A 15,460-nucleotide genomic window follows, 5' to 3' on the forward strand; every position below is an offset into this window, starting at 1 on the left:
TATGAATAATAGATACTGGATATATTGACATACCAAAATAAAATTTGTCTAAGGCTAATTTGGTGTATGGTTTTATAATTTTATCATTCCCTTACTCATGCACCAGATTTATTCTTTAAAATTCACTTTTTCCCCCAAAATGTTTTTTTAGAGATAAAAAGAGTTTAGAAGAAACTCAGTCCAATACTAAAAAGTCTTAGATCAGAATATGATAGGTCTGAAAGAAAGCCCATCCAGTTTGAGTACTGTGATGTTAATTCTTGTTTATAAGATTTACATAAGTTGCTAATTTGTTTTCGGCTAACAAAACTAAGCTATGATAGATCTGAACGATGATATATTCAGAAAGCAAGCACAATCTGATGAAAGAAATTTGAACTTTTTTTTACCCTTATATTTCATTATGTGCCCTGAATGCAATAATCTTTAGCAGATCTGTAATAGCGTGATGAGTTTTGTTTGGTCTCTTTCTCTGGTTTTAGTCTTTATCTTAACCCAGGAGCTTTAACTCATCTATAGTGAAAGTCTCAATCTATCCTTAGCGTGACAGGTTAAGGAATGTATCATGAATTTGCAACCATTCAGAAGCCACAGAGGCGAAACATATATAAGCTATTATTATTTGCAAAGAAAAGACAAGAATCAATAAATATCTAAAACACCACAGAGATACATGAAAATGAAGGTAACTAGACAAAATAATTAAGAAATGTCACACATTATACAATGTGAAAGGGATTATATATTTGCAATCTGAAGATGTGTGGGAAAGAATACTTCTCCCTACTGACTATAAAAGGTCAAAGAATACAGTGGTGTCACATCTCTTAAACAACATAGTTCTTCAGAGGTAGCAGAAGAATGTTTTACTCACCTTCAGTTTTCTTCCTACAAGACTACACTTGTTCCATCCACTCATGGAAAGAACAGCTTGTCTTATTACCCTCCAGTGGAAATGAGTTATGAGCTTTTTTTCTGGAGTTTACAGGGCAGCTTTAACCTCTTTATAGTTGAATTTCGGTGATGAATGCAATATCTAATTTCATCTTAGTTAATTTTTTTTCAAGAATTCCTTTTCCTGTTCTGATTTGTAGGTTCATACAAGATAATAATGGGAGAGATCAAATTACCCCATGTGGGATCCTGTTAAACACTTTTCTATTGTCCTGAATGTCTTTGGTATTAATTTCCTGTTTTTTCTTCTGTTCCTGTCAATCCAACTAGAAAAACCAGGCATTTGTGGCCTTCATAACAATTTGGTATCTTTACCATGTTTCAAAGAAAAATTTGCATTTTATGCAGTACCCAGCGTAAAATCATCACTCATGGCTTAATTGAGTTAACTTTTTCTTAGGTTTATAAAATAGGTGGTCAGGAATCTTGTGAACTAGGAATATTGGAGTTGAGTTCACTTGGGCATCAGGTGCAAGTTGAAATGACGTCACACAAAGGTGCCACACGTCCTGCCCCGAGTACTGTAAGCATTAGTAATAGAGAAAGGGACACATATACTGCATAAGAAAAGTGGATGGCCTTATGTATCAGATATCTCACTTTTTTCAAAGCCCTCAAACTGCAAGGTCCTCATTATTTTAACTCATCAAATCCCAGAGCTCCTTTCCATAAAATAAGTTATCCCCTGACACTGATTAACAATTACTTCTGAGTGATTACATTTGGGTGATCAGATAGAGTTTGTGATCTGCCCAAAGTCACAACCAATGTAGGCAGTCTTGGGATAACTTCTGTCTTTCGGCATTTCATTAATTCATTCACACATTTATCATTTATCTGGTGTGAACTGTGGGCTAGATAGTGTGCTACGCGCCAGGAATACAAAGTTGAGTGAGACAAGATCCCAAACCTCCAGAGGCTTATAGTAAGTAATAAATATGCAAATCAATGATTGCATTACATTTTTATCAGCGCTATAATAGAAGCATGAACAGAATGCTGGGAGAGCATAAGGGCATCAAAAATCAGATTCAGGGAAAATCCCCCGGAGGAACCCATATTTAGACTGAATTTTGAAGAACAAGTGGGATTGCTAGTTCAAGAAGCAATGAGACAGCACTGTAACCTGTAAAAAGTCAAGGAGACATGAACCAGCAGCAGGTATTTGAGTCATGACAAATATTTCAGCATGACTTGAAGGGAGCTAAGGGGTAGGTGGTAGGTATGGAAGTTAAGGGTAAAGCGAGAGGCTGGATCCCAAAGGTTTGAAAAGCTAAACTGAGCATGTGACACCATAATTTGGAACAAAGGCGTGTAGGTTATGGGAGGATTCTCCCTGCCCATCCTGGCAGGGCATCCTGTTGACTCTGTGACACACAGTCACAAAACCCTTCCCTTGCTTCATTGGGGGCATTCCATGGGGTTTGGGGAAAGATCTTCAAAATAAAGGCAGGCCTCTTTCCCTTAATAGAATTCATATACCGACCACTAAGAGAGTATCTTCTTGGTCTCATTTTAGTCATATTTCCCCTCTTGAGTTCTGGGAGCCTGCTCTGCCCTGCTTACTAGTTCTTATGACCAACTTTCCTTTGACTTACACTAGTTGCACTCTGTAAGAAAAGAGACAGAGGGGCTGTCAGGGAGGTAGAGGAGGTGATGGCTGAGCCAGTTAACGCCCCCTCCCTGTAAAACCCTGTCCACTTCACTTCCCTGCACTAATATTCTGACAAGCCCATGGTAAAAATAAACAATTAAAAAAAAAATCTGTTTTGAGATTCTAGAGCCTCAGATTTCAGGCTTTAAACCTGGTACTGACCAGAACAGTCTTAGAGATCGTACTCAAGTCAGTCAGCCTTTCTGAGCTTTCTGAACTTTCTGTCCCTACTATGTAAAAGGAAGAACCGACTTATTTCATCAAGACCTTTCCTCTAAGTCCATGGATTGTGCTTCCTCATGAGAGACCACCAGGCATCTATCTAGATAACCTTTGCAAAAGACACTGGGTTACTTTTTGATGAGACCACAGTTGACTGGATGGGAAGGAGCAGAAGTTCTACAAAATAGGAGATTTTATAAATTGAATTCTCTGAAAGGTTCAGAATGCCTGGTTTTATTTTAACTCTTAGAAACCAAACTCCTTGCAAATGGTCTCAGGGAATTTCATGGGGGAAAAAAAGGTTCTCTCCAAAGGTGAAAGAAGCCATTCCTTGTTTAATAAACTGGATTATCTTCCTTCTTAGAAACATCCTAAGGCGTATAAATAGAGGCATTTAGGCTGTCACAGAGAAAATTTTGCAGATAGACCATACATCAGTTGGAGATGCTTAATCCCTGGAAAAAATAATCAGAGGGAATTTTATTCACTTACAGAGAAATATTTTTAAAAGAATAACATAAAATAGAAAATCAAGCAGGTTGATTTTCTATTTTATGCTAGCTACTTACTAGCAATGTCGTGGCTTTGCTATTCAGGCAACTTGGAGTTGTTGGAAATGTATTGGAGAAAGGATATTGTTTTTAGTTATGAATTAAGAGTTTGAATAAATGCAGTTTTTTTTGTTTTAAGGGACAGTTACTAAGAGATACTGAAACGCCAGATTAAAATACTCTTTCACAGAAAGGTGAGGTAAATAGAATGTGGCATACTGAAAAGAATAGACTTTGAAGTCAGAGAGGATGGATCTTGTCTCCAGTGTTTTTATTTCCAAGATCTTGGGAAAGTCTTTGAGCTTTGTCTTCTGAGCTATGGTAGCAGGAAGTTTTGAGGAATAGATTGAGTTAAGATTTAAAAGACTTACCCAGTTCTGGTACCAAATGATCTTCTATTCACGTCATGGGGAGGAATCTGAAGACAGAATTCCCTAGAATTTTTCCTTCATTTACAACCTAAATAGCCTCCAAATGCTCCCTTTGCATTAAGCATTTTACTGTATCAGACAAATGTTCCCCAAATTTTTATGATATATTAGCCCCTTTCATTGAAATATATGATCCTCAGAACTTCCTTAGGAATTAAAAATAATTATTTTACATTATTATCTGGTGTATAATAAAATAAAATAACAAGAGAGATTTTTACTGTTTCCCCCTTAACAAATGATAAACCCTGTCATTTACCTCAAAGTTAAAATTTTGACAAATGTATATGGGAAAAATATAAATGTGTAATGATAACTTGACCACAGAAAGATTTCGGATTATGGTGCATTTTGCGCAGCTGGATTTTATAATTTTCAGAAGTTGTTTCTAAGTGGTGAAATAAGGTATGACTTTTAGGTTGTGAGCTTTCTCTACTTGTTACGTGTTGCTGGTGTGTACAGCTTTTTATCCATAGTAAGTGAAGACCCAAATTGGAAATATGTCAACATGCATTTTTTTCCCTTCTTACAGTTGACTGTGAAATGCTAGAGTTATCTTGATGTATTATGTAAGATGAATGCAAATTGTATTGCCACATCAGTGCTCCATATGCATCCTGCCTTTTAACTAGCAGTCCATCGTGGATACAAATAATCAGTTACATGACTCAAAATGAAAGCCATTTATACATTTATGAAGGTCAAAGCCACCAAGCTGGCTAGCGGTGTTCAGCTTCAGGTTACAATCCCTGGAGCCTATCGTTTGTACCTTCTCTTCTGACTGCTATGCCCCTTTACTCAGTAGTGCTTAGTGATTCTAAGCATTTTCCTTTTAAGAAGAAAAACTGCTTAATATGTTATTTTATTTGCATTTTATTGATGTTTAGAAATTAGACATTATAAAAAATTCCAGTAGTAGCTATAGTGACAAGAGTGTCTAGGAACACATGATGAATAAGTGGAAAGATAATTAACAGTGATATCTCCAGGCACTATGGTTAGAGTTTTATAGAATTTTCTATGGGGCACTCCCCCTGTGAAGAGTTCTTTTCTATTCTTTTCTATTTTTTCCTCCTTCCTTTCCTTTTTTCCCTACCTCTTTCATTTTTGGGGTCAACCAGCAATTACACTATTTGCACCAAGAACCAGACATCATACAAAGCACTAAGGAGATGAAAAGCTAAAAGGTTTCTAATCTAGTGAAAATGTTTTCTATTTCTTTGCTTTTAATTTACTCAGAAGTTTTTCTTTATTTACATAAGAATATATGAATTCTAATTAAGGTATAATCACTTTGGATCCTTTAAAAAGCAGTAACATTCTGGAACCTTTATCACCTAATTTAAGTCTCCACATGTCATAGACATGATTAGAAAGTTAATTCTTCAACATTCGGATAGACCTGGTGAATAGAAGGAGTCCGCTTTATTGAATAGAAAATCTTAGCCTTTCTATCCTTGACTACGATTCTCTTAAAACTACCTAGTTTAGATGAAGTTGGTTGCCATGCTAATGATTTTTCGTATATGGAGGACACAACGACCACACTCCAGCTACTGGTTTTTCTATTTAAGGAAATACGTCATGTAAGGAAACCCCACTGTATGCAAAGGATTTGTAGATAGCTCCGTGGAGTTAATTTCTGTGAGCCTTATATAAATGATTGCCATAAGCTCTTTAGCTACTTACTTTAATACAATAACACCCCTTTGCCATTAAATGAATAACGTAGGGAATTTGTGGGGATGCTTAGAACTCTGGAGAAGTCCATTGTTTGAAGATTATGTTTTTGACGCTTCTTGCTGAAGTGCATACATTGTGCCAAGAGCTGGACTTGGCATCGCCATGGAGAACATCCTATTCTAGCCTCATCCTTTGGAACTGAGAAGAAGTTGGCGCTGTTAATGTCGAGAGCAAGTCAAGAAGGAATGAGGCTTGGACAGAATGTCACTTGTAAAATCTCCATTTGCGAGGATGCTGCCTTAATATCAGATGTCCAGTGATTGTCATGAGGATAGAAGTCTCGTTTATATCCAAATTATTTTTTCTAAATAAAAATGGAGATACAGTTCAGTCTGTTTTCCTCATACAAAGTTGATTTTTGTCATAGGAGCACATAACACGGTAGAATTTATAATAATTGCAGAGGTATCTCTAATTATCAGATTAAAAATATAAAAACTAAGAACCAAAGTTGTCCACTAGCTCATATTTTTCCTTTAATCTTTTGGATTTGGGGACAGAGCAGTGTTCAACTTGTGACTAGGGTACGTGGAAGGTAGGAAAGGTTATGATTTCAGTCTCTAAATTATTTACATTATCCTGATCTTTATGTGACCTAAACACTTCTTGGCCTTTTGGCTAAGATCAGGTGTATTAACTGATCTTTACATGACCTAAAATGCATATTTAGCTCCAGTATTTTGGGTAACATTAACGGTCGAAAGAAACAAAAGTCAGAGGCCATTTGTAACATATCTATTGTGTTCTTGGCTCTTTTCTTCCTTCCTTCTCTTCTGAAATGCATGCCCATTCTTAGGTAGATAAGTTCTAGATAAAATCTTAAAAAATCACCTGTTTAATATATTTTTTAAAGAATATTTTATTTATTTATTTGTCAGAGAGAGAGAAAGAGAGAGAGCGAGCATGCACAAGCAGGTAAAGTGGCAGGCAGAGGCAGAGAGAGAAGCAGGCTCCCTGTCGAGCAGGGACCCCCACGTGGGACTCCATCCCAGGACCCTGTGTTCATGACCTGAGCCAAAGGCAGCAGCTTAACCATCTGAGCCACCCAGGCATCCCCTATTTAATATCTTTTAATAATCATTCACACCCTTTTTTATCATTTCCCCCATGACTTGCATTTAAGCATAGCAACAATTTCAGGTATAAAAAGTTTTTTCAGACATTATGCAGTTGTAGGCATTTTTGGAAAACACTAGTGAAGCCAGTAAACAGACACACACAGTCAGGTATTATCCTTGTTCAAGCACAGCTCTGAAATGGGGCCTGTTTCCTTGGATTCGCCCACTCCACATGGGAATAAATTCACTGCAAGATAAATCACTACCTTTCACAAGACTCAGCGATTTTTTTTTTGAAATTTTCATTTTTATTTTTAACTCTGGACTTTATTAAGAGGACAAAAAAGCTCACTAGAGTGTGAATAACATAGATTTTGCTATGTGGTGGACTTAAGTGCGCATTAGAAGTAAGTCATGAACCCTGACTTCAACCTTTCATTTTCCTCAGGAGGGACCCCGTTGGAAACATCGGTCACTGTGGCAGAGCAGGGAGGCACAGCATTCTGGTCTGGTCTGGATTCTTCTTTCCTTCTTGGATGCCTTGTCTGTCCCTTTTCAATTTGCAGGGCTCTTCTAAGCCTCTTATAGTTAAGGCCTTATAACTATTTACAGATGATGCACGGTTTTGACTGATAAGGTTTACGTTTCCCTCAAGCACCAGGTCTTTATATGTAGCTGGTTCTTTTTCTTTTTCTTTTTTTTTTTCCCATTTTATTTATTTTTTCAGCGTAACAGTATTCATTCTTTTTGCACAACACCCAGTGCTCCATGCAAAACGTGCCCTCCCCATTACCCACCACCTGTTCCTCCAACCTCCCACCCCTGACCCTTCAAAACCCTCAGGTTGTTTTTCAGAGTCCATAGTCTCTTATGGTTCACCTCCCCTCCCCAATGTCCATAGCCCCCTCCCCCTCTCCCAATCCCACCTCCCCCCAGCAACCCCCAGTTTGTTTTGTGAGATTCAGAGTCATTTATGGTTTGTCTCCCTCCCAATCCCATCTTGTTTCATTTATTCTTCTCCTATCCCCCTAACCCCCCATTTTGCTTCTCCATGTCCTCATATCAGGGAGATCATATGATAGTTGTCTTTCTCCGATTGACTTATTTCACTAAGCATGATACGTTCTAGTTCCATCCACGTCGTCGCAAATGGCAAGATTTCATTTCTTTTGATGGCTGCATAGTATTCCATTGTGTATATATACCACATCTTCTTTATCCATTCATCTGTTGATGGACATCTAGGTTCTTTCCATAGTTTGGCTATTGTAGACATTGCTGCTATAAACATTCGGGTACACGTGCCCCTTCGGATCACTATGTTTGTATCTTTAGGGTAAATACCCAGTAGTGCAATTGCTGGGTCATAGGGTAGTTCTATTTTCAACATTTTGAGGAACCTCCATGCTGTTTTCCAGAGTGGTTGCACCAGCTTGCATTCCCACCAACAGTGGAGGAGGGTTCCCCTTTCTCCACATCCTCGCCAGCATCTGTCATTTCCTGACTTGTTAATTTTAGCCATTCTGACTGGTGTGAGGTGATATCTCATTGTGGTTTTGATTTGTATTTCCCTGATGCCGAGTGACGTGGAGCACTTTTTCATGTGTCTCTTGGCCATCTGGATGTCTTCTTTGCAGAAATGTCTGTTCATGTCCTCTGCCCATTTCTTGATTGGATTGTTTGTTCTTTGGGTGTTGAGTTTGCTAAGTTCCTTATAGATTTTGGATACTAGCCCTTTATCTGATATGTCGTTTGCAAATATCTTCTCCCATTCTGTCAGTTGTCTTTTGGTTTTGTGAACTGTTTCCTTTGCTGTGCAAAAGCTTTTGATCTTGATGAAATCCCAATAGTTCATTTTTGCCCTTGCTTCCCTTGCCTTTGCCGTTGTTCCTAGGAAGATGTTGCTATGGCTGAGGTCGAAGAGGTTGCTGCCTGCATTCTCCTCAAGGATTTGGATGGATTCCTTTCTCACATTGAGGTCCTTCATCCATTTGGAGTCTATTTTCGTGTGTGGTGTAAGGAAGTGGTCCAATTTCATTTTTCTGCATGTGGCTGTCCAATTTTCCCAGCACCATTTATTGAAGAGGCTGTCTTTTTTCCATTGGACATTCTTTCCTGCTTTGTCGAAGATTAGTTGACCATAGAGTTGAGGGTCGATTTCTGGGCTCTCTATTCTGTTCCACTGATCTACGTGTCTGTTTTTGTGCCAGTACCATGCTGTCTTGATGATGACAGCTTTGTAATAGAGCTTGAAGTCCGAAATTGTGATGCCACCAACTTTGGCTTTGTTCTTCAATATTCCTTTGGCTATTTGAGGTCTTTTCTGGTTCCACATAAATTTTAGGATTATTTGTTCCATTTCTTTGAAAAAAATGGATGGTATTTTGATAGGGATTGCATTAAATGTGTAGATTGCTTTAGGTAGCATAGACATTTTCACAATATTTATTCTTCCAATCCAGGAGCATGGAACATTTTTCCATTTTTTTGTGTCTTCCTCAATTTCTTTGATGAGTACTTTATAATTTTCTGTGTATAGGTTCTTAGTCTCTTTGGTTAGGTTTATTCCTAGGTATCTTATAGTTTTGGGTACAATTGTAAATGGGATTGACTCCTTAATTTCTCTTTCTTCAGTCTTGTTGTTGGTGTACAGAAATGCAACTGATTTCTGTGCATTGATTTTATATCCTGACACTTTACTGAATTCCTGTACAAGTTCTAGCAGTTTTGGAGTGGAGTCTTTTGGGTTTTCCACATATAGTATCATATCATCTGCGAAGAGTGATAGTTTGACTTCTTCTTTACCAATTTGGATGCCTTTAATTTCTTTTTGTTGTCTGATTGCTGAGGCTAGGACTTCTAGTACTATGTTGAATAGCAGTGGTGATAATGGACATCCCTGCCGTGTTCCTGACCTTAACGGAAAAGCTTTCAGTTTTTCTCCATTGAGAATGATATTTGCGGTGGGTTTTTCATAGATGGCTTTGATAATATTGAGGTATGTGCCCTCTATCCCCACACTTTGAAGAGTTTTGATCAGGAAGGGATGCTGTACTTTGTCAAATGCTTTTTCAGCATCTATGGAGAGTATCATATGGTTCTTGTTCTTTCTTTTATTAATGTGTTCTATCACATTGATTGATTTGCGGATGTTGAACCAACCCTGCAGCCCTGGAATAAATCCCACTTGATCGTGGTGAATAATCCTTTTAATGTACTGTTGAATCCTATTGGCTAGTATTTTGGCGAGAATTTTTGCGTCTGTGTTCATCAAGGATATTGGTCTGTAGTTCTCTTTTTTGGTGGGATCCTTGTCTGGTTTTGGGATCAAGGTGATGCTGGCCTCATAAAATGAGTTTGGAAGTTTTCCTTCCATTTCTATTTTTTGGAACAGTTTCAGGAGAATAGGAATGAGTTCTTCTTTAAATGTTTGGTAGAATTCCCCTGGGAAGCCGTCTGGCCCTGGGCTTTTGTTTGTTTGGAGATTTTTGATGACTGTTTCAATCTCCTTACTGGTTATGGGCCTGTTCAGGTTTTCTATTTCTTCCTGGTTCAGTTGTGGTAGTTTATATGTCTCTAGGAATGCATCCATTTCTTCCAGATTGTCCAATTTGTTGGCGTAGAGTTGCTCATAGTATGTTCTTATAATTGTCTGTATTTCTTTGGTGTTAGTTGTGATCTCTCCTCTTTCATTCATGATTTTATTGATTTGGGTCCTTTCTCTTTTCTTTTTGATGAGTCTGGCCAGGGGATTATCAATCTTATTGATTCTTTCAAAGAACGTAGCTGGTTCTTTTTCAAAACGTGTGGCTTCCCTCTGTGACTTACTCGCTAGATAACCTGGAATGGCCATGTCCTGGGCTCTATTCAGAGATGTCTGCCTCCATGTGCTGTATTTTTAGCCTCGAAACTTCTCTCTCCTGTGTCGCTGTAGTGGGCAGGATTATTTGGACAGGAAGAGTCACTTCCTTGTTATGTTCTGCCAGCATTGATGAAGCTCCCTGCGATTCCCACGTGCCCTCTCCTGACGCCCTCCACCCCTGAACTACGGTTTAATCACTTCCCTCACACCATCTCCCAGAGGTCAAGAGCATTTCCCTCTCTTGATTTTTTTCTCCTTTTCTTTTCCTCATTTCACATTTCTTCCTTCTTTGGCCCTGTCCTAGTCTGCCTGCCTGCCTTTATTCCATTATTTCCTTCTTTTTCTTTCCTTTTAAAAAAACCCGTTATTTTTCTTCTACTTTCATTTCTTTTCTCTTATGAAAACTGGACCCCAAGTTATGAGGATGTATGCCACACCTCTAGATCCCTTGCACACAGGTGAAAGGACATGTGCCCATAATTATGGATTGCTTTTAATAACAGCATTTTGTGAACAACTCAAATGTTCATCGTAGGGACATGTTGAATAAACTGTGGCCTGTCCGTATAATGGAACACTATGCGGCTATAGACAATAATTGGGAAGCACTCTATGTATTAATTTGGAAACATCTCCAAGACATTTTGTTAGGTGGAAAAAAGCAAAGTGCAGAACAATTTGTACTTTATATTTCCTTTTGTGGAAAAAAAAAGTGGTGTTTGTATGGAGGGTGGTGAATAAGATTCCATTTTTTTGCTTGTTTATTGTAACTAGTAAACACACAAAGAAATTTGTATAGGAGACACAGGAAGGTGCTCATGGGTGTCAGGGGGTGGGTGAGCTGAGGAGTAGTAAGAAGAGATTTCATTACTATTCCTTTTTGTATTTATTTAAAAAACACGTTAATGTATTATTCAAAAAGTTAAATATAATAATATCATCATCAAAAGTCAAAGTAAGGGGCACCTGGGTGGCTCGGTGGGTTAAAGTCTCTGCCTTCGGCTCAGGTCATGATCCTAGGGTCCTGGGATGGAGCCCCGCATCGGGCGCTCTGCTCAGCGGGGAGCCTGCTTCCTCCTCTCTCTCCGCCTGCCTCTCTGTCTACTTGTGATCTCTGTCTGTCAAATAAATAAATAAAATCTTTAAAAAAAAAAAAGTCAAAGTAAGATTCAGGAAAGAAAGTGTTAAAAAAAAAGTACAAAGAATTCACACAACTGGGTATATTGGTCCAAATCATGGATGTCCTTCTCACATATTAGTTGCTTATGGTTTGAACTACATAAAATTATCATTACCATTATCATGAACACAACAACAACAACAAACCCCTTGAATATTGGCAATTGCATATATTTTAATAGAATGTTTACCTTAATTAAGGTATCAAAACTCCATTACCAGTTTGCCTGAGTTCTTATGTCCTGAAAGTATTATTACATTTCTCTTCTGCGCTCTTGAAACCTGTGGAGTTTACTTTTATTCATTTAACTGGGCCACCTGGGTAGTACTATGAGATGTGACAGTTATATTTCTGAATTACCTTTCCATCCAAACTTCATTAGCTTTGCAACAGCTGTAGATTAAGCCTTCATAATGTACTACTGGGATTATGGTATTCTTCTGAGAAGTCCTTCTGAATTCCAGACTTTCCTTTTGGGTCTAACATCCTCATTGACACCAAATTTATCTTTCTACAAGGCAGTTTGGATCATGTTACTCCTCAGTGAATTCATCCTGTATTAGCCAGGGTTCTCCAGAGAAGCAGAACCAATTAGTACCAAAGAACCACTATTCATCACTTTGGAGTGCTTTTTATATATTTATTTTTTGTTGTTGTTGATATTAGGATATTTTTCCTTTTTTTAATTATTATTTTTTATTATGTTATGCTAGTCATCATACATCATTAGTTTTTGATGCAATGTTCCATATTCATTGTTTACATGTAATAACAGTGCTCCATGCTACCCATGCCCTCCTTAATACCCATCACTGGGGTCACTCATCCCCCAGCCCTCTCCCCTCTGAAACCCTCAGTTTGATTCCGGGAGTCCATCATCTCTCATGATTCGCCTCCCCCTCTGATATTCCCCCCTTCATTTTTCCCTTCCTTCTCTTAATGTCCTCCATGCTCTTCCTTATGCTCCACAAGTAAGTGAAACCACATGGTAATTGACTTTCTCTACTTGACTTATTTCACTCAGCATAATCTCCTCCAGTCCCATCTATGTTGATGCAGGAGTTGGGAATTCATCCTTTCTGATGGCTGAGTAATATTCCATTGTGATATGAACCAACCACATCTTCTTTATCTATTCATCTGTTAAAGGGTATCTCAGCTCTTTCCAGAGTTTGGCGACTGTGGCATGGCTGCTGTGAACATTGGGGTGCATATGGCCCTTCTTTTCACTACATCTGTATCTTTGGGGTAAATACTCAGTAGTGCAATTGCCAGATCATAGGGAGTGCTTTTTAGAGGATAAGAGAATGCAGTATCAGTCCCTGCATCTTAGTTGTTGGGTGTTTTCCTTCTTCCTTTATCAATAAATGATTATTCATGACCAAAGAAGAGAAGAAAATGGCATCATTTAGCAGTGTTAACTTAATGGGGCCTACTCTGGTTTAGTCTCTCATAACATCAGTGTGTCTTGCTAATGGCTCCATACAGTGTAACGCCCTTCAACTCTTTTCAGAGTTCCCCTCCATGCAAACAATATAGCACGTTCACATGGTTTCGCCATAGTATAAAATCTTTGACTATTTTCCGTTAGACTTAAAAAATGAGCAAATTTTCCATTGAAATGAGGAGTATGTGACAGTGGGCATGACTGAAGGTTGAAATGAAAAGTCTTTAAGAATGATGAAGTGGTGATTATTTGTTAGAAGTGCTAGGTGTCTGTTCATCATAAATGTGTACAAGCTGAAATGGAAAAAATAACACAAGGTTAAACAAAATGTATATATAGTATTACATGATTCCTTTTAAATTCCACCATTCCCTACCACCCAATTCTTCATCCCAGAATTAGCATTGATCTGTTGCTTTCCACAGATCACATAACCACAGTTAATGACTTAAGAACTCTGGAATACGTCCTTATTTCTCCCAGCCTCTAGGTTAAGTCTGTTGGCAGCCCCATGGCCTCAAAAGTACTCTCTTCTTTCCTCACTACGTGAGCTTCTGTTTATCGTTCTCACCTCAGTTCAGCCCTCTGTTCTTCCATACAAGCCTTCCCTGACCTCCTTGCATGGGTCAGATTCTCCCGAGTAGGTGCTCAAAGCACTGCTTTCTTGTCACAATGTCAAGTTCACATTTGCTTACAGGATTATTTGATTAGTCTTCATTCCTCACTAATACAAAAGCCCCACTTTCAAGCTTCAATTCACTACTATATCATTAGTTCCTAATATAGTATTTTGCACATAATAGACACTGAGTAAATATTTTTTAAAAATGTAAGACCATTCAGATCTCAAAATACTCATTTTCGGCTAAAGTTTAGCATTCTCGGTACCTTTATTAAATGTATACTAGGTTTGTGATTTTATCAATTTTCTGAAATTCAAATCAGTATTATTACATTATTCTGAAAAGTAAATTATTCACTGCAGTATATAGGTAACATAGGTGTTTTTGGTTTCTAATTCCACAACATATTTTATATCTATCTATCTATCTATCTATCTATCTATATTCTGTTCATAATTCAATTAAAACTTCTCCAGGTTTTTGAAGAGAACATTTCTGGTTTCAGGACCGTGAAATCACATCGTCCTGAACCATGTGCAAATGCAAGCATATGGGCTTTAAGATGTATATACAATTCTCCAGAGCTCATGGTATAATTAAAATTTGGAAGGGCAGGTGGTTAAGAGGTCCCAGTAATTTATGGTGTTGCTCTAATATCAGAATCTAAAATTTGAAAGTCATGGCAAATTCTATAGTCAATATGTGTCCCATGTCTATGCAGTGAAAGCCACAAATTAGTTCCCCAGCAAGAGGGTTTATTAAAGGACTTAGAATTAAATAAAAAGAAAAAAAAGAAAAGAAACCAAAAGAAATAATGTACTAAAAGTTGATTCATAAAATACCACCATATAAAACTGGACAAGGTTTAGAGAAATCTCTTACCTCTGCCCTGTGTATCTCCAGAGACCACTGGACTGTGTTGACTAGACAGATTTATCATTGTCTCCATTCACTAATTCAAAGAAAATTAAGTGTTTCTGTGTGCCATTCCTTGAGCAGGCATAAGGCCTCATGAACCACAGATCCAGCATCTGACTGATGAGCTGACCTTCTACTCTGTCATGGAAATGTTAAAAAATTTGTTCTGACCTAAAGAAACCGTGATTGAAAAATCGGAAATCCTTGTCACATTCCCAGGATGCTTTAAAAGTGTATTCGTTCCTCCGACTTCTAGAATGACCCACCCTGTGCAGCTCTTCTGATATTTCTGAAACTCACATCATCCTTGATGACGTCTCTAGAACGATCATCAGAGCGACCAGGCATTCAGCACTCAACGTCTCCATACCATACACATCAAGCAGTGTGTGAACCATCGCAACAAGTACGACTGTTGCTTATTCGGGCCCGGTATAGCTGATGTTCAAGTACATCGCTGTGTGGTTATTTTGGTCCCTATTTCTCTACTGGACAAATCTGCCTTCCTGGATTCTCATTGTCCTGTTTTCAGAGTGGGCGTTTGTTTATAGATGCTAGTGTGGTTTATAATTCCAGTGATGGCTGTCACTCAACCACCCCTGTACTGGATACACTTCGGAATAAGTAATATTTAATAACTAATATTTTAAGCTAAACTGCTGTAGCTAATATATGAAATCATTTGGGCTGGAAGAGTCCTACAGTGAAGCCCAGAGTGCGTCCCCTGCTCTAGAATAGTGGGATGGATTTTTATTGTCTATAAAATCCATTCTGGGTGGGTATCTATTCTCAGCCTTCATTATCTCCAGTGATAGCA

General features: G+C 38.1%; 1 protein-coding gene and 1 pseudogene across 11 annotated transcripts in view; both read left to right on the forward strand.

Annotated features, from left to right (window-relative positions):
* The window catches only part of RBMS3 (RNA binding motif single stranded interacting protein 3), a 740,514-nt gene that overhangs the window by 40,502 nt on the left and 684,552 nt on the right, over nucleotides 1-15,460 (forward strand). The gene's annotated exons all lie outside the window — the stretch shown is intronic.
* On the forward strand, nucleotides 6,154-6,315 carry LOC123940980 (annotated as a pseudogene).

The sequence above is a fragment of the Meles meles genome, chromosome 4 (assembly GCF_922984935.1).
Source record: "Meles meles chromosome 4, mMelMel3.1 paternal haplotype, whole genome shotgun sequence".
Classification (NCBI taxonomy): Eukaryota; Metazoa; Chordata; class Mammalia; order Carnivora; family Mustelidae; genus Meles; species Meles meles.